At 46.7% G+C, this 17,761-nt stretch overlaps 1 long non-coding RNA gene across 1 annotated transcript; it reads left to right on the forward strand.

Annotated features, from left to right (window-relative positions):
- Positions 1 to 1,921: 1,921 nt before the first annotated feature.
- Positions 1,922 to 14,280, forward strand: LOC103350160 (uncharacterized). Its single transcript, XR_007923610.2, has 3 exons — positions 1,922 to 2,659; positions 10,475 to 10,589; positions 13,541 to 14,280. It is a non-coding gene; the product is annotated as an uncharacterized lncRNA (long non-coding RNA).
- The last annotated feature ends 3,481 nt before the right edge of the window (positions 14,281 to 17,761 follow it).

Here is a 17,761-nt window from a genome sequence, read left to right on the forward strand (position 1 = left end):
CAGTCAATGCTAGTTCTTATGACTACTGGTTTAGGGAATATGTTTCTTCCAACTTCAATTCTCATGTGCGGTATTTCCAGGAGTCCGTGATCTGCCCACACTCTCCCACCTGACTGCAGGCACACTTCCCCATGATCTCAGCACCTCCTCGGACCATTCTGCTTCTAGATGTCTTGTAGGGAGAGTCAAAGGGGGGCCTGATCAGCCAGTTGCTCTCTCTTTTGCCTGATGGTGCCTAGTAATCTGCTGTCACTCAGCTGCTCAGCCACTCCAGTGATGCCCTTGTCTCTGGGATCCTCTTCAACAAAGCCCCATCTCTTGACTCTCTCGGGTTACACTCACAGTTTCTCCACCCAGAACCCTGTGCTAGGAGGCTGAGGCTGAAGTCTCCCAGCCTCAGCTCTTGGCTGTACAGGGGCCAGCTGAACCCCCAAAAACCAAAGCCTGAGTGTTGAACCCAGGCTTGCTGTGCCCTTTTAGGGAGAACGCATGCTCTCCTGTCTGCTGTCCTTGCTCAGGGCCCTAAGACCCTTTGCTAGAACCCTACCTCTGACTCTCGAGGACACAGGCTTGGGTTCAGAGAAGCTTCCTTCCCTAAAATTCAGCCATCAAATCTGTGAAGCAGAAGTGACCTTGCCACATAGTTCCCATGGCAAGGAGTGCCTGCTCGCTTTACTTCTGTATCTCCAAGAAGATTCAGTGGCTCTTGCTTGAGCAGAGGTGATTAACCTTTTTTTTTTTTTTTTTTTTTTTTTTTTTTAATTCAAGAGCCAGACAGATAGATATTGGGTAAGGGACCACCCATTGGTCCACTCTCCAAATGTCCACAACAGTCAGGACTGGAATGGGCCAAGGCCAGGGGCTAGGAACTCAAACCAGGTCTCACACATGGGCAGGAGAAACCGGATATCTTGAGCCATCACTGCTGCCTCACAGGGTCTGCATTAGCAGGAAGCTGGAGTCAGGAGCTGGAGCCAGGAATCAAACCTACTTTGCTGAATTTGATGTGCTATGTGGGTATCTTCACTGCTAGGCCAAATGCCCACCCCACAGCTGGCCTACCTTGAGGCAGTGCCTGGTATAGTGGCAGGAGCCAAGTTAGGTGCTAGGGCCAAATCCAATATAGTCCCTGCCCTTGGGACAGTAAGAGAGATCAATATGTAAGTAAAAGGAATACTTGGACGAAAGACAAGAGGTGAGTGTACAAAGTGGTTGGAAACCCGGCTGATGTCCCAAGACAGTGCATCCTAGTACACGAGTGGTAGTAAAGGTTAGTGGTGTTTAAACCATATTCAGATCTATCCTTTGAAATATGGGGGATAGTTCAGTACTGCTAATAGGCTCAAGGTTCTATAAAGGGTACCAGGATTGTACAAAATTGTTCTACATTCCAAAATATTGAAAATATTCAGAATGCTTTTTAGAATGTTAGTAATAGTTTAGCCAACATGGAATTCCTAAGAAATGATATGCTGAACCATGAAAAAAGTCTAGCGATTGAGGTAGGAAGCCATATTCTGCATCTGCCTCTACAAACGGTGGAGACTTGAACTTATCCCTGACCCTCTTTGTGCAGTTTTCCCCTGTAATCTACTGGGCTTAATTTTTTGTGAATATCTATTGATTCAGATTTTCCCAATGTTTTGCAGCCAGAATCATCTCAGGATCCTCGTACTTGAAAATAGAGCATGCAAAATTCCCTGACTTTGGGGCAAAACAGAATGGACTATGGTGTAGAACTTTGTTCTACATAACACAAATTGTCATAGGAAAGGTATGGGATTTGAAATTAAGAATCTTATAGGGGTAAAGTATGTCAAAGTCTCTTCCAGCTGAGCCGAACTGGGAGAGGTTTATTTATGGGTCACTTATGGGTCAACGAAATCACATGCCACAGACTGCTTTCCTGCAAATTGGTTGGAAACCAGAGTGGGTAAGCACCGGTGGCCGAGTAGGCAGTTGATTCAGGAGGCAGAGGGAGGGTCCCAGAGAGCCTCAGACAGGGCTCTACAGAAAGCACCCTGGCAGTTGGTTGCCATCTGGAGGGCACTCAAAGGAGAGCAGGGAGGAGGGAATGCAGACAGAATGTTCTTTGGCCCACTTGACTTGGCTTATCAGGGTGGCCAGGGGTTAACAGTGCTGGCTGTCTATGCGGCTCCCACTCACTTCACTCTGACTTTCTAGATTCCTCCCTGTCTCCCAGGTGTTTTCCAATCGCCCTGGTCTCTCAACTGGTATTCTCTTTCATAACTCTCGTACAGTTTCTCCAACCTGCACTAGCCTGCATCAAATTAGCATTTTTCCAGTCTCTACTTCCCTATTCTCTTTGCTCTTCCTACCCCTGGTAACCAACTCTCAGCTGTTGTGCAGCTGTGACCCAAGCCATCGTGAAATAACTCGTTGATCTTTGTTGTCCACCCATGATGTGAAGGGCTCTGTGACGGACACCACAGAGGATGGACAGACATGTCTGTCACCTCCACTCAACAAGGACCTTATCTTCTGTACCAGCCCAGCGCCTGACTTTTAGAAGATGCTCGCTATTTGCCGAGTGAATGAATAAATGAACAAAGACAGAGGTGGGCAGAGAGGTGCAGCAACTTCTTCCAGTTGTAACATCATTCAGAAAAAAATAATTTTCAGAAAATGAATTCTCCAGGTAAGTGAAACTTACTCCCTTAAATACCTTTACATTATTTCTTAGATATGTTATATGAGAAAATTTAACTTCTTTATTCCCTTCTTGTATCAGGACTGCTTATGTTGCCAGTAGTAGAAAACAATGGAAACAGATTTTAATAACAAACAGAATCCTTTAATCTGGAAGACATGGGTTTATACTTACAGATGTGGCTAGATCTAAGAGTTGGATAATATGATCAGGATCATTTTTCCTCTCTACTTCTGGTCTTTCCTTCCTAAATATTTGCTTCAGACTGATTTGAAGAATAAAATGGAGCCAGCAATTCCCAGTGATACAGTCTTCTTATTCATATTTAGCAGGAAGATACAAGTATCTCATTTGGAATATAAATCTATCTATCTATCTATCTATCTGTCTATGTCTATGTCTATATCTATCTATGTCTATGTCTATGTCTATGTCTATGTCTATATCAGTCTGTCTGTCTATCTATCTATCTATCTATACACCTGGTAGCTCCCATAAAAGAAGGAGGCTGTCGTTCCATGCACACTCAGAAAATGTCTCCAATGTTACATCCATGTCTGAACCAATTTGTAGCAAGGCAAGTGGAATCCTGTGATTTCTACAGAGCAATCCCGCCCACTCCTGAGGATGGTGTCAGTCACACCCAAACAGCAGCATGAAAAGTCAGGGTAAGAGAAAGAGAAGTGGATGCTGGGAAGCAACTGAGCAGTGTGTCCTACCTCCTTCCCTTCTCTCCCTCCTTCTGTTTCTAAAGTTCCCCCTCTACTCTACAAGTTCTGTGCTGGGAGCAGAGGCAGCAGACACAAGCACATGTTCCCTGTGTGTGAGGCCCTCCTGGTCGGGGGTGACTCTGAGAGCAGTTGTTATGGCAATGGATGAATGCTAACAATAAAGAGATGGGTGCGGGAGGGCAACCATTTGGTGTAGAGGTTAAGATACAACTTGGGATGCCGGCATTCAATGTTGGAGTGCCAGGTTCAAGTCCTGGTTCCTCTGCTTCCCATCAAGCTTCCTGCTAATGTGTACCCTGGGAGGTAGCAGGTGATAGCTCAAGTTCTTGGGTTCCTGCCATCCATGTGGGAGACCTGGATGGAGTTCTCAGCTTCTGGCTTCAGCCTGGTTCAAACCTGGCTGTTATGGGCATTTGCGGGGTAAACCAGTGGATGGAGGATGTTTGTCTGCTTCTCTGTCTCTCTCTGTGTCTCTGCTTCTCAAATAAAGTGAAAGCAAACAAATAACAATAAAAAAAAAATAGAGATGGGAATGCCGAAGAAGAAATGGATGACACAGGCTACTTCCAAAAGTTAACAGAAAAATAAGCTTGCCTTTTATTCCCTTGTATTGTTGGCCTGGGGAAAACAAAGAAGGCTTTCTACAACTCTGACAACTAGAGCTGCTTTTGTACCTTGAGTAAGAGGTCACCAAATAGTGGGGAAGGCACACGGCATTCCAGTCAGGGGGAGCAGAAACGCCACTCCAAATAGATATGAAAGATTGAGGTGAGCCGAGAGTGGTCCGGATGGCTGGAGATGCGATGTGGGGCCTGTGAGAGAAAGGGGGGACCGTGTGCCTGTCTGCCGCTGTCCTGGGCGTCGTGGGCATCGACCAAGGCTTTCTGGGGATGGATGAGCTGCTTCTTCTTCTTCTTCTTCTTCTTCTTTTTTTTTTTTTTTTTTTTTTTAAACAGGCAGAGTTAGACAGTGAGAGAGACAGAGACAGAGAGAAAGGTCTTTCTTTTCCGTTGGTTCACCCCCCAAAATGGCTGCTATGATCTGAAGCCAGGAGCCAGGTGTTTATCCTGGTCTCCCATGGGGTGCAGGGCCCAAGCACTTGGGCCATCCTCCACTGCCTTCCCGGGCCACAGCAGAGAGCTGGACTGGAAGAGGAACAACCGGGACAGAATCCAGCGCCCCAACTGGGACTGGAACCTGGAGTGCCGGCGCTGCAGGTGGAGGATTAGCCAAGTGAGCCGCGGTGCCAGCCGGGATGAGCTTCTTGAGCGCTGTCCCTTCTCCTTTGCTGTTGAGCACTTTTCCCATTTCCCACATCTCTGAGGGAAGAAAAGATCCGAGGCAGAGAGATATCAGAGGAAGACAGGACATGTCTGACACGTGCCCTGTGGGCGTGACCCTGAAGAGGAGCAGGGTGACGTGGGTCTAGCCTCCGGGGGCAGGGAAGGCTGGTGAAAGACCAGAGATTCCCAGGAACGGAGTGCCGGAGATCACAAGAGGGCAAGAAGCTGGGTGCACTTCTGCAGGTTGACTTTCTGGGCCCTGTTTCAGCTGCAATGCATCTCTCCAAAACTAAGCGGCCTAAAACAACCATAAGCAATTATCTCACACAATTGCCACAGGCCAGGGATTTTGTAGTAGCTTGGCAGGGCGGCTCTGGTTCAGGTCTGTCACGAAGGTAGAAAGTGTTGGCCAAACTGCAGTCATGAGAAGGCTTGGTGAGGCCAAGGAGAGGCACTTGCGTGCTGGCCGGCTCACGGCTGTGGGCTAGAGGCCTCATTCCTCACCATATGGATCTCTCCACTGAATGTCCTTGTGGCACCATAACTGGTTTCCACCAGAGAGAGTAATCCAAGAGGGGACAATGTAGGTATTACAGTAACAGAAGTCACATAGCCATTTCAGCAGTATTCAATTCGTTCCACAGGTCAACACTCTTTGGTGTGAGAGGGGCCTATAAAAGGGCATGATATCAGAAAGTGAGTCGAATGGGGGTCATGTTGGAAGCCAGTTACTACAGAAATACTTAGACATTGAGGAAGACATGAAGAAAGACAGAAATATTCTACTCTCTAGGGGCTGGCTTCATGATGTAGCACGTTAAGCTGCCATTTGAGGCCTGGCTGTTCCACTTCTGATCCAGCTCTCTGCTAATGCACCTGGGAAAGCAGTAGAAGATGGCCCAAGTGCTTGGGCCCCTGTACCCATGTGGGAGTCCTGGATGGACGTCTTCAACCTGGCCCGGCCCTGGTTGTTGTAGACATTTGGGGAGGGAACAAGTAGAAGGAAGATATCTCTTTTTCCCTCTCTCCCTCTTGCTCTCGTTCTCTGTCACTCTGCCTTTCAAATACAGAAAAAGTCTTTACCAAAAAATTCCACCCTAGGCCATATTCATTAAATACTTTTCTGCTTAGGAAATGAAAAGTGTTGAATCCTAGATTTATGTGCTAATTTTGAAATTTTTAAAATCTACTTTACAAATGGAAAATACTGCCCTACATGAATAATCATTACAGATTGGCTGATCTTGGTTCACTCAAATCCAAAACCCATGCTGCTTCCACAGAGTGGAACTACAGGCAGGAAAAGGTGCTAAGGGGCTCCACAGTGACAGACCACGGTACACAGTGAGTGGGTTTGCAGAAGCAGGATGTGAACCCAGGTCTAGCTTGTTCTTACTACAAACTCATTATATTGTTTTGTCTGTACTAGTGTTTCTAAATTTCTATTTCCTATTGTTTGTATTCATTTATTCAGTGAATATTTTAGAAGCACAATAACATGCGTTCGTTAAGGAAAGAATTCTTTCTTTTTTTTTTTTTAAGATTTTATTTTTTTATTTGAAAGGCAGAGTTACAGAGAGGCAGAGGCAGCAAGGAAAGGACAGAGAGCTCTTCCATCCACTGGTTCACTCCCCAGAGGGCTGCAACAGCCTGAGCTGGGCTGATCCGGAGCCAGGAGCCAGGAGCTTCTTCAGGGTCTCCCATGTGGGTGCAGGGGCCCAAGGACTTGGGCCACACTCCACTGCTTTCCCAGGCCATAGCAGAGAGCTGGACTGGAAGTGGAGCAGCTGGGACTCAAACTGGTGCCCATATGGGATGCTGGAGCTTCAGGCGGCAGCTTTACCCGCTATACCACATGCCAGCCCCGAATTCTTTTTTTTTTTTTTTTTTTTTTTGACAGGCAAAGTAGACAGTGAGAGAGAGAGACAGAGAGAAAGGTCTTCCTTTTGCCGTTGGTTCACCCTCCAATGGCCACCGCGGCCTGCACGTTGTGGCCGGTGCACCGCGCTGATCCGAAGGCAGGAGCCAGGTGCTTCTCCTGGTCTCCCATGGGGTGCAGGGCCCAAGGACTTGGGCCATCCTCCACTGCACTCCCTGGCCACAGCAGAGGGCTGGCCTGGAAGAGGGGCAACCGGGACAGAATCCGGCGCCCCGACCGGGACTAGAACCCTGTATGCCGGCACTGCTAGGTGGAGGATTAGCCTATTGAGCCACGGCGCCGGCCATTATTTCTTATGTTGCTATTCCAATATCAAAAAGTGTTTTGTACATAGTAGATAAAAAAGAGAGATTCGTGAGATTTGGAAGATGAATGACAAGGCACCGTTTTCTGCAGGCAGCTCTGGAGCCCTATCCTGGGAATCTTCACTAGGGTGCTGCCAGCATCAGAGATCCTGGTGGCAACTTTACCAGGATTCCTGGACCGTCCGATTCCCTGGTAGTGAGCAGCAGTCTTCCCAGCTTTGCTCCCCAGCCCTTGCAATGGTTGTGTAAGCCTCTCTCTCCTTACACTACCTTCAGTTCCAAAGCAAAATATGCACAATGCTGGCTTAGTTCGTTTTCTGTTGCCGAAACAGAATATTTGCAACAGAGTAACTCTCACTTGGGAAGCTTAGATTGAGTTCCTGGCTCTCAACTTTGACCCAGCCTAAACCAGGACCTTGCAGGTGTTTTGGGGGTGAATCAGTGGGCGGGAGCTCTCTTTCAGTCTGCTACTCTTTAGGGAAAAAAATGGGGGAGGGGAGGACTTGAATTCAAGAAAGGGCCTAGAAGATCAGAGGGAAAGGCTTGGATGGCGGAAAGCCGAGTCTGGGGTAGAGTGAGGAGGTGGATTGGCTGGCTCCAGGGTGAATGCTTTGACTCGGGACACCCAGCAGCTCACCAACAGCATCCCTCGCGACGGCTCTATTTCAGTTGGAGGACAGGAAATACAAACGAGTGCTAAGTGTCTATAAAGGCCCTGAATGCTAACATTGGAATGATGACCATGACTTGAGATCCTTTTATTTGCCAAATATTAAAACGGAAAATGTAAACGCTGAGGCTTTTCTTCAGCCCCAGCTCTAGCCCCGGAGGCTCCTGCGGCAGCATTTATAACTAACAGATGAACAGCACAGACTGTGGCTTTGCTGGGCCCATTAACTGGGCCTAATTATTTTGAGAATTTGTGCTTTGTTCCCAGTGATTAATCACAGATGAAATATTTCAACTGCCTTTACGATCTTTTCCTTTGCTGATTCTGCAGGAAGCACACTCAGGCCACCATCTCTTTCTCTGGTAGTGTCTTTTTCTTAGGGTACAGAAGCTCTGCCAAACCTGTCTCGGGAGCCTGGAGTAAGCACTGTGCTGCCCCTTGGAGAGCAGGAATTCATGGCCATGCTTCCCACAGGACCACATGCTGGCCAGCAGTGCCCAAAGCCACCTTAATTTGGGAGTCTTTAGTTTGTTACATGGGCACTTGACACTTTCTCTGTGTTCTGTAAAAGTGAATAAAAGTGGGGCTGATGCATGGTGTAGCAGGTTAAGCTGCTACCTGCAGTGCTGGCTTCCCATAGGCCCTGGTTCGAGTCCCAGCTGCTCCACTATGCTCCAGTTCTCTGCTGATATACCTGGGAAGGCAGCATAGGCCTTGGGCCCCTATACCCACATGGAAGACCTGGAAGAAGCTCCTGGCTCCTGGCTTAAGCCTGGTCCCATCCCGGCTGTTGTGGCTATTTTGAAGAGTGAACTAGTGGATGGAGGATATCTTTCTCTCTCTCTCTTTCTCTCTCTCCCTCTCCCATCTCTCTGTATCTTGGCCTTTCAAATAAATAAATAAATCTTTAGGAAAAGAAAAAAAGTGAATCAAATCGTTTATTGACAATTTTTGGGACATTTTTGTTTCTAAATAAAGTAATTGCTTAATTAATCTGCATACTTGGATTCAAGTCAAGTTCCCAGGCATTCCTTCACAACCTGGCTGCAATCTCTAATTCCAAATATAACTGGAAGCTGGTCCTGATTATCACAGTGTGTTAGCTGTGTGATTGGATCATCTATATCACTGTGCAAGCCTCAGTTCTGTAAATAAGGAATAACTACCCCTATATCCTACTGTTGTGACTATTAACATAGTAGACAGCGTGCATTATTTGTCTGATAGCAAAAACTTACTAACAATCATAACTAGCCATCATTAGTCCCAACATCAGAAAATCAGCAAAAGGCAAAGTCAAAATTTGAGCCCCATATATTAAGCTAAATGCTTCTGCACAGCAAAGAGCCAATCAACAAGATGAAAAGCCAACTTACAGAGTGGGAGAAAAATGCGTACAAACCACGTATCTGATAAGGGGTTGATATCCAAAACATATAAGGAAATCATACAACTCAATAGCAAATAGCTTAATTTTTAAAATAGGCAAAAGAGGCCTGTCCGGGTGTTGTAGTGCAGGAGGTTAAGCTGCTGCTTGGGAACCCCACAGCCCATATCGAAGAGGCTGAGATTCAGTCCCACATCTGCTTCCCACCCAGCTTCCTGCTAACGTGCACCTTGGGAGGCAGCAGATGATGGTTCAGTTACTTGTGAGGCATCATTTTTCTTTTACTAGGTCTGGTCTTTGTATCCAGGTCAATAGAATGAGGGAGTTAAACTCTGTAGAGAGTATAAAAAAGTCAGTGTAACTCTGACTTTCAAAATGAATAAATAAATCTTTAAAAACAATCTTTTACTATGACTAATGTATAAGTTAAACTGTGTCATAGGTCCATATGTCCTGTGTCATGGCTTGGAATCCCAGCATCCAACTGGATAAGTGCTAAGGATTCTCACATCCTAATGTTTCCCACCACAGGGATACTGATTCCACTGTGCTTTCCAAAACACCTACATCCCCATGTTTTTGGTATTTCTTTCCATCTCCTTCCCAATTGTAGCTTCATATCATGCTACGGCCAAGCCGATGTTGTACTTCTAAAAAGCATACCACATCGGCTCTCATTTTAGCTGTTGAAATATATTTCATTTGGAGGCAGGATGTGTGGAGAGGAACCAGAAATTTCACAATAAACAGAGGAAAGCCCATAACGTGCTGTCTGGCTACGTCTTTCATGCGAAGCATCAGACTCTGCTCTGGAGACCATGTGAGGCGGGGCCTGCGGATGCGACTGAGGTTTCCAGCATAATTCTCATCTCACGCCACCTCGGGCACCTGCACAAATGGTTGTCTCTTGTTGAAACATCAGGAATGTCTTTCATTTCTTTTCCTGACATAGGTCAAACCTTTGGCTGACTTGGTAGTATTTGCAGAAATCACCAAGACCCAGAAAAATAAAGCAAGATCCCACAGATGATAAATGGCAGCGCCATCATTTAATCAGCTAACCCAGATCTAGTAGGCCCCAAAGTGCATGCTCTTAACCATTGAGCTCAGGGTCTCCTAAGTCTGGGGTAGACACTGGGGAGCAAAAGATGTGAAACCAGTTTGCCGTATTCCAAAGCCTATGCTTAGAAGAGGGCACTCGGTGTTTATATTCTTTACATATTTGTGTTCTAAGTAGCATTTTTTCAAAAGCTCCAATGCTAAAACTATCATCATCATCACTTTGAAAAGTACTCCACTCCTTTGTCATCCAGAACTTACTCTGCCGTTCCCTTACCTCCCAGGCACCCAGGTAGGTCACTTATCCTAGGCCCCCGGCTGTTAGGAATATCCTTGTGCCCGAGCGATGGCCACATGAGGCCAGGAGAAGGGATGTACACCACACCTAGGCCCAATACTTCCCTTTCTGTCTCTGCTGTCTGCTGACAGGTTTCCAGCTTCCAGGAGAACCTGAGAAGCCACAGGTGGGAGACGGCTGCGTTTCCATTGCCCGGGTCCTTGGAAGAGTATGTGCAGCAGAGCTTCTACCCCCTCCCTCCACCAGGTAAGCTCTCTTGCGCTTGAAAGAAATGTCTATTTGGTTAAGCCATTGAAACTTCTTAGCACCTAATATACCCTCTCTGTTGGATCCTGAGAGTATACAGCAGGCTCCTGCCTAAACGAGGCCTTGCTCCACAAGTCTCAAGTATCCCAGTGCCTGGTTCGTGACCTTGCCTACTTGTTCATTTTGATTTTTGACCTTTCCATGGTTAGGATTCCGACTCTGTTGCCAGGCAAATTGTTTTCTCCTTATAGAAGAATAGATAACGAGGTCTGCTCTCCACTCTTGCCGGGAAGAGACCTTGTTATTCTGTCACTTCCTCCTGGCTTTTTGGCCATGTGCATTTCTACCCTTTGTTGATGTCTAATTCTCTTCCAGCAAAGCTCTTAACTCAGGCTGTGGCAGAGAGGACCTCATTACTTTAAAGATTCCTTAGACAACGTTAAGAGTCACTAGTCCATTTTAATGATGACAAAACAGAAGCTCAGGAAGACATCCACCTGCCTAAGGACATACAATAGTTAGTGGCAGGGATGGTGCTGGAACCCAGGGCCAGGACAAGGGTAAGGTGATGGCCGGTGCCGTGGTTCAATAGGCTAATTCTCCGCCTGTGGCGCCAGCACACCAGGTTCTAGTCCCGGTTGGGGCGCTGGATTCTGTCCCGGTTGCTCCTGGCTTCGGATCAGTGCGGTGCGCCAGCTGCAGCGGCCATTGGGGGGTGAACCAACAGAAAATGAAGACCTTTCTCCCTGTCTCTCTCTCTCTCACTGTCCACTCTGCCTGTCAAAATTAAAAAAAAAAGTAAGGTGAACAAGACCCTGAAGTGTGCAATTGAAGGAGGCGTTCACTCTCAGATGCTAGTAATGTGCTTTAAAAAAATTATTTTATTTTTATTTGAAAGGCAGAGTTACAAAAAAGCAGTGGAAGAGAAAGAGAGAGAGGAAAGAAAAGATAGGAGAGAGAGAGAGGGTCTTCCATCTGCTGGTTCCCCCGATGGCTGCAATGGCTGGAGCTGCGTCCATCTGAAGCCAGGAACCAGGAATTTCTTCCCAGTCTCCCACTCAGGTGCAGGAGCCCAAGGACTTGGACCACTTTGCACTGCTTTCCCAGGCCATGGCAGTGAGCGGGATCTGAAGTAGGACAGCCGAGAACTGAACCGGGGCCCATATGGAATGTTGACACTGCAGGCAGCAGCTTTACCCGTTACGTCATCGCTCCGGCCCCAGCCCTGTGCTCAAGAGAAGGCCCTGAGATTTTCTTTATTACCCATAAGCAATAGCTGCATTTACAGCTCAGTGGCATCCTTAGCCTGCTTCCCACTTCTAGAAACTCAGGAGCAAAGGGATCTCTCTTCATTTTGAATTGGCACAGTCTGTGTTAGCTCAGGCTGATATAACCTGGATTGTTGTCCATGGTGTTAGACCAAGATCGTATGCAACCTTCTTTGCCAGACAGACTCTCTGTATTGAGGTACTCATAGGGATTTTGAGACCAGGTTTCTGTGAGATTGCACCCTTAGGATCCTTCAGAACTATATTAATTAGTTTAGAGGGTTAGCTAGGTATCACCCTGAATTAAATATCTCAGAGGTCTTTTTTTTTTTTTTTTTTTTTTTTTTTTTTCTGACAGGCAGAGTGGACAGTGAGAGAGAGAGACAGAGAGAAAGGTCTTCCTTTGCCGTTGGTTCACCCTTCAATGGCCACTGTGGCCGGTGCACCGCGCTGATCCGATGGCAGGAGCCAGGTGCTTCTCCTGGTCTCCCATGGGGTGCAGGGCCCAAGGACTTGGGCCATCCTCCACTGCACTCCCGGGCCACAGCAGAGAGCTGGCCTGGAAGAGGGGCCACTGGGACAGAATCTGGTGCCCCGACCGGGACTAGAACCTGGTGTGCCGGCGCCGGAAGGCGGAGGATTAGCCTAGTGAGCTATGGCGCCGGCCATCTCCGAGGTCTTAACACAAGGACTAACAGCCTTGTCTTCAACTGATTCTTGGGCCTGAGGTCATTTCTTACTTTGAGGCTCTTTGGCCCTATGGAGTAGATTAAAACTGTGAAGTAGTTTTATTTTCCTTGGTTCCTCTACATTGCCTTTAAATTCCTCTTGCAAACAGAACAGTGCCTTTAGCTAATCGCTCTGCTGCAGCTAAAAATCACCTACATTACGCTTTCACCATCTGTCTTGAGATGTCCTCAGCTGGAGCCATGGCTTATCGGTTATTTTCCATCTTTCAAGTTACTGTGGGCAACTCTTGTACAAAATGAGTCATCGTTTTTCCAGCCTGTTGGAGTAGCTTGCTCAAGGGTTCCCACTCTCCATTAATGAGGTCCACGCCATTTTCCCAGTCTTTGTTAGCAGTTTTCTCAGCATTCTTCTAGCTCTTCTCGCGTGTCAGTTCCAAAGCCAACACATCAATTTGTTTTATGTTGCTGTAAATGCTAGGCCCCATTTTAGATACCAACTTTTGATACCAATTATCAATAGATAATTGATGTATAGCAAGTTACTTCCCCAAAACTTACTGATTTAAGAGATAATGCTTATTAAAAATGTCTTGGGATTCCATGGTTTTCTGGTCTAGGATGGCTGAAAATCACTGATGGCCCAAGCCTGTGTCAGGTGATGAGCTGGACTCACAGGGCTCCTGGGCCATGTACCTCCAGCCTTGAGTACTCCAGCCCAGACCTGCTCACATGGAGGCTGCCTTCCCAAAGCAGCAACAAAGGACAAACATTTTTTGTTGCTTATTTGCATCCCATTCATCAATTCCCAAATGGCCAAAGCTGATCATACAGCCAAATACAGATCCAAGTAATGGAGAAAAAGACTTGATGCTGGGAGCTGCAAAATATCTGGCCATTCTGCAAAATGTGCACCAGAAGGCAAACATTGCTGTGTGCTTTGTACTACTGATCCCTGCACTGTCATAATCACCTACTCTTGTTTCTTTAACTTGAGAGATCTACTGGATACCCAAATACTGACTCCAACATGATTCTGTGTGTCTGTGAGGATATGTCTGCAAGGGAGTACCATGGGACTGAGTAAACGAGATTGCCTTCACTCATGGGCTTGGGCTTTACCCAATCATCTGAAGACCTGAGCAGAACACAAAGGTCAAGTATGAGGGAGCTTCCACCTGCCTTTTAGCTGCCATGTCGGCCTTCTCCTGCCTGGGATTGGAACTTACACCACCAGTTTTCTCGGTCCTCAGGATTTCAGATGTGGAGTAGAACTGACAACATCGGCTCCCACAGCCCTCAGATGGAATGGAGCCACACCCTTAGCTCTCCTAGGTCTCCAGCTTGCCTATTGCAGATCTTGAAACTTATCGGTCCCCCTATATGTAATCCTATTCCTCACAATAAATCACTTTCCATTTATGTACATTTTATTTGTTTTGCATTTTATACTTGGTCCTCAATATTCATGGGTTCCACATTTATGAATTTAACCACGCATGCAGTGAAAATATTTGGAGAGAAATTGTACCCATATTGAACGTGCACAAACATTTTTCACTTGTCATTATTCCCTAAATGATATAGTCTAATAACTATTTACATAGTATTCACATTGCATTATTATTATAACTAATCTATGCATAGGTTATATTGTACATACTACACCATTTTATATTAGAGACTTGAGTATCCATGGATTTTGATATCCGTGAGGGGTTCTGGAACCAATCTCTGTGGATTTTAATGGACGACTGGATGCACGCAAGGGTACTTCAAAAGGTTTGTGGGAAAATGTAATTAAAAGATAATGCACATTTTTCACAAGCTTTTTAACTATACCTATATATATAGATATAATATATATTATAAATACATAATATATATTATATATAATTATATATTATAAATATATATAATATATAATATATCTATATATAGGAAACCATCACAAGCCCAACACTAACCAGGTGATTGTTTATCCCAGGCACTGACCTAAGTTCTTTACCTTTGTTAACCTCCTTACTTATCCTGTGAGACAGGCATTTTCACTGTACCAAGTATACAAGATGAATTGGAGATACAGAGCGGGTAAGTAAGTTGCCCAGGCGAGACACAGCCAGCAGTGACAGGGCTACAGTTGCACCTGGACAGTCTGACTGTGACCTAACTGACCACTCTGCTTTACTGACTTTCTAAGAAGGAAAGGAAGGCATGGCGAAGGGGTGAGAGGAAAGGAGCTTAGGGATGATGCAGGGAGGCATGCAGGGTCCAGCCCCTAAGGAGTCTTTTGTGCTTTAGTGGGCATTTGGGGGTTGGCTGCAAAGTTCATGTAACCCCTTTCCGTGTCTCCTCCAACCGGCACCTCTCAGGAGCCATCTATGTTGTATGTACACACAGCACTCCTCTCCCCAGGCCTCAGTGGGTTGAACTGGATCCAACCTGGGCCACACTACTCTTTCGGGGTTTGGAATTGGGACTCTGGGATTCTAGATTGGTGGGGACTGTTGGGTTAACAGAAATGCCCTTGGGAGTTGTGGGAGGGTCAGATCCCATCCCCTTTGTGGCCCAGACAGAGATGGGGATAAAGGAAGCAGAAGCAAAGGGAGAGCAGAGACCGAGAGCGGGGCTCTGAGGCTCCTTTTGTGCTTGGTCCCAGCAGCTTCCTGCACTCCTGCTCTGCAGGCTGATGGGGTCTCCTCATTCCCCCCACGTCCTGCTAATGGTACAGCCCGCAGAGGTGTGGTCTTACAACCTCAAAGGTAAGGGATTTTGTAGACTCAGAAGAAGAATTCAACCGTCATTTGAAGGTGATGGAACAGTTAAAATGCAGGGAAGAGAAAGAGGGGGTAGAATTGTTTTGTTTGGACTCAAGTGTGGAGGTCATAGGGAGATTAATTTGGGTTCAGAGGAAAGAAGAATTTCTGAAATCAACATAGTGTAAACACAGAATAACTTGAACCTTAAGCCGCAGGATTCCTGGGCACCGGGTGGCACATGTCCAGAATAATCACCCACCTGACAGAGGGAGTCAGCTTCAGGGGGAGCGGGAGTTGACCAGGGGTGACTTCTGGTGTGGTTTCCACCCTGTGGTCCTGTGGTTCTGTGACTCTGGACTGGGGTATGAAGAGTTTGTCAGGGTTTGTTTCTGGGGAGGAAGCTATTCCTGGTTTAGGATGCACAGTTGCCAGCACTTGTGGGAGCACTCCTTTAAACCAGAGAGCTGCTGGGAGAACTGGCATCTTAAGGCCCTGCTCTGTTGGTGTTGAAGCAAGCCCCAGGGCCTTTCCTGTCTCCATAATGTGTCTTCCTCCCAGGTCCCTGGGCATGTCAATGAGCTTTCTTCCCTGGTGAGGGCCCAGGCACAGCACAGTGGACGGCTATTCTGGTCCCTGCGTGGCAGGTAAGATCCCAGCAGTGTGTGAGACCCTATGGCTGGCTTCTGCATGCCATACCCCCTTGCTATACCGTCTCCCTCTCTCTGCCCCTGCCACAAACATAATTGGACTATCAGATCCTAAATCCGATAGTTACTGGTTAGTAAAGAAATTTGGAGAAGCCCAAAGAAAATAGCTCTTCCAAGTCCTCACACTCAGAAATAACCACCACTCACTTTTTTGTTGAATATCCATGAAATCCTCACTTTACTCACACAGTATCATATTTACTGATCTCATCCTCTTTGTTGTTTGAGAGGAGAGAGAGAGAGAGAGAGAAAGAGAGAGAGAGAATGTGTTTCCATTTGCTTGTTTGCCCTCCAAATGCTGTTCAACAGCCAGGGTTGGGCCAGGGGCAGAGCCAGGAGCAAGGAACTCAATCCAGGTCTCTCCCATGGGTGGCAGAGACCCAACTAATTGACATCTGCTGCCTCCCAAGGTGTGTATTAGGAGTAAGCTGGAGTCTGGAGCCCCAGACGGGAGTTAAACCCAGGCACTCTGTTGTGGCACGTGGCGTCTTAACCACCAGGATAAGTGCCTGCTCCGGATCGCATCCTGCCTTTTTGTTTCCCACCTCTCCTGGCTGTGCTTTCCTGTGGATAAACATGCACAGACCTTACCTGGCCTCCTTTTCCTGCTTCCCACTGGATTCTTCCCTTTTTTGGACTTGCCACAGCCGCCTTTCCCCAGTCATCAGTAACTGAACCAAAGCCTTCGCAGACTTGGAAGTGGGCACCAAGGTAGTCACTGCCTCAGGGCCTGTCAGATTTCCTTGGCTACAACCTCCCTGCTAAGGCTTTGGGAAGAACTGCTGTAGGGGACATCATAACAAAAGAAAGTGACAGGACATTTCTTACAGCTCCTGGCTGGCTTGTCTCATTTCTTCTCTATAGCATTTTTGGTTTATCTTTAATTATCTAGTGCTTGGAGCTTCAGAGCAAAGTCAAACCTCTAACAATCTGTCAAAGGAGTTTAGGGTCCTTGGCCCAAAAGACATGATAGAACAAGGAATGAATGCGGCTTTGGCTCCAAAGTCTCTTGCCACCTGAGAGTTATGGATGAAAGGCAGGAGGGAGGACACCTGATTCACGGCGGGGGTGGGGGGCAGCTGATTGGTGCACCTGCTGATGGCTCTCCCGGGAAGTATTCATTCTGATGATGGCTTGATCCCCTCATCAGAGGCTTGTCCTGAGATAACAATCTGTGTTCCACACCTTTGCTTCATCTTTGGATTTTTGCTTTTCCTTTAGTTGGAGGGAATCCACAGAGAACAGGGCTTCTTACCCTCGGCATTATTGCTATGTGACCTGGAGAGCTCATTTGTGGTGCAGGGCTGTCATGTCCAGTAGTTTTTGCATGTTAGTTAGAAGTGCCCGGGGACTCTGCCCGCTACATGCTGAAAGCGTCTTCTTTGGTTATGACAACCTAAAATACCTCCAGGGCTTGCCAAATGTCCCTGGGAAGGAATATGGCCCCTGACTGAGAACCAGCGCTTCAGAGGTTAAAAGAGGGTGCATTGCAGCCCGACCAATGTGAATTCAAAGCCTGGCCCTGACCCTTGCTTAATGGTGTGTCCTTAGGACAGACATTGGAACATTTATTAAGAGATTATCTGAAGGGTTTGGTAATCTATTTTCACATCTTAAAAGTGGGGGAAATAATGGTATTTTCCACAAAGGGTTGGAAAAGGATCAACTATTACGGGGGAAGTAACAAAAGTCTCAGTGAATTATCCAGTTTATATTTTCACAGTAATTCTTTGAGGTGGTTAATATTCCCAT

Source organism: Oryctolagus cuniculus, chromosome 7 (genome assembly GCF_964237555.1).
Source record: "Oryctolagus cuniculus chromosome 7, mOryCun1.1, whole genome shotgun sequence".
In the NCBI taxonomy this organism is placed as follows: domain Eukaryota; kingdom Metazoa; phylum Chordata; class Mammalia; order Lagomorpha; family Leporidae; genus Oryctolagus; species Oryctolagus cuniculus.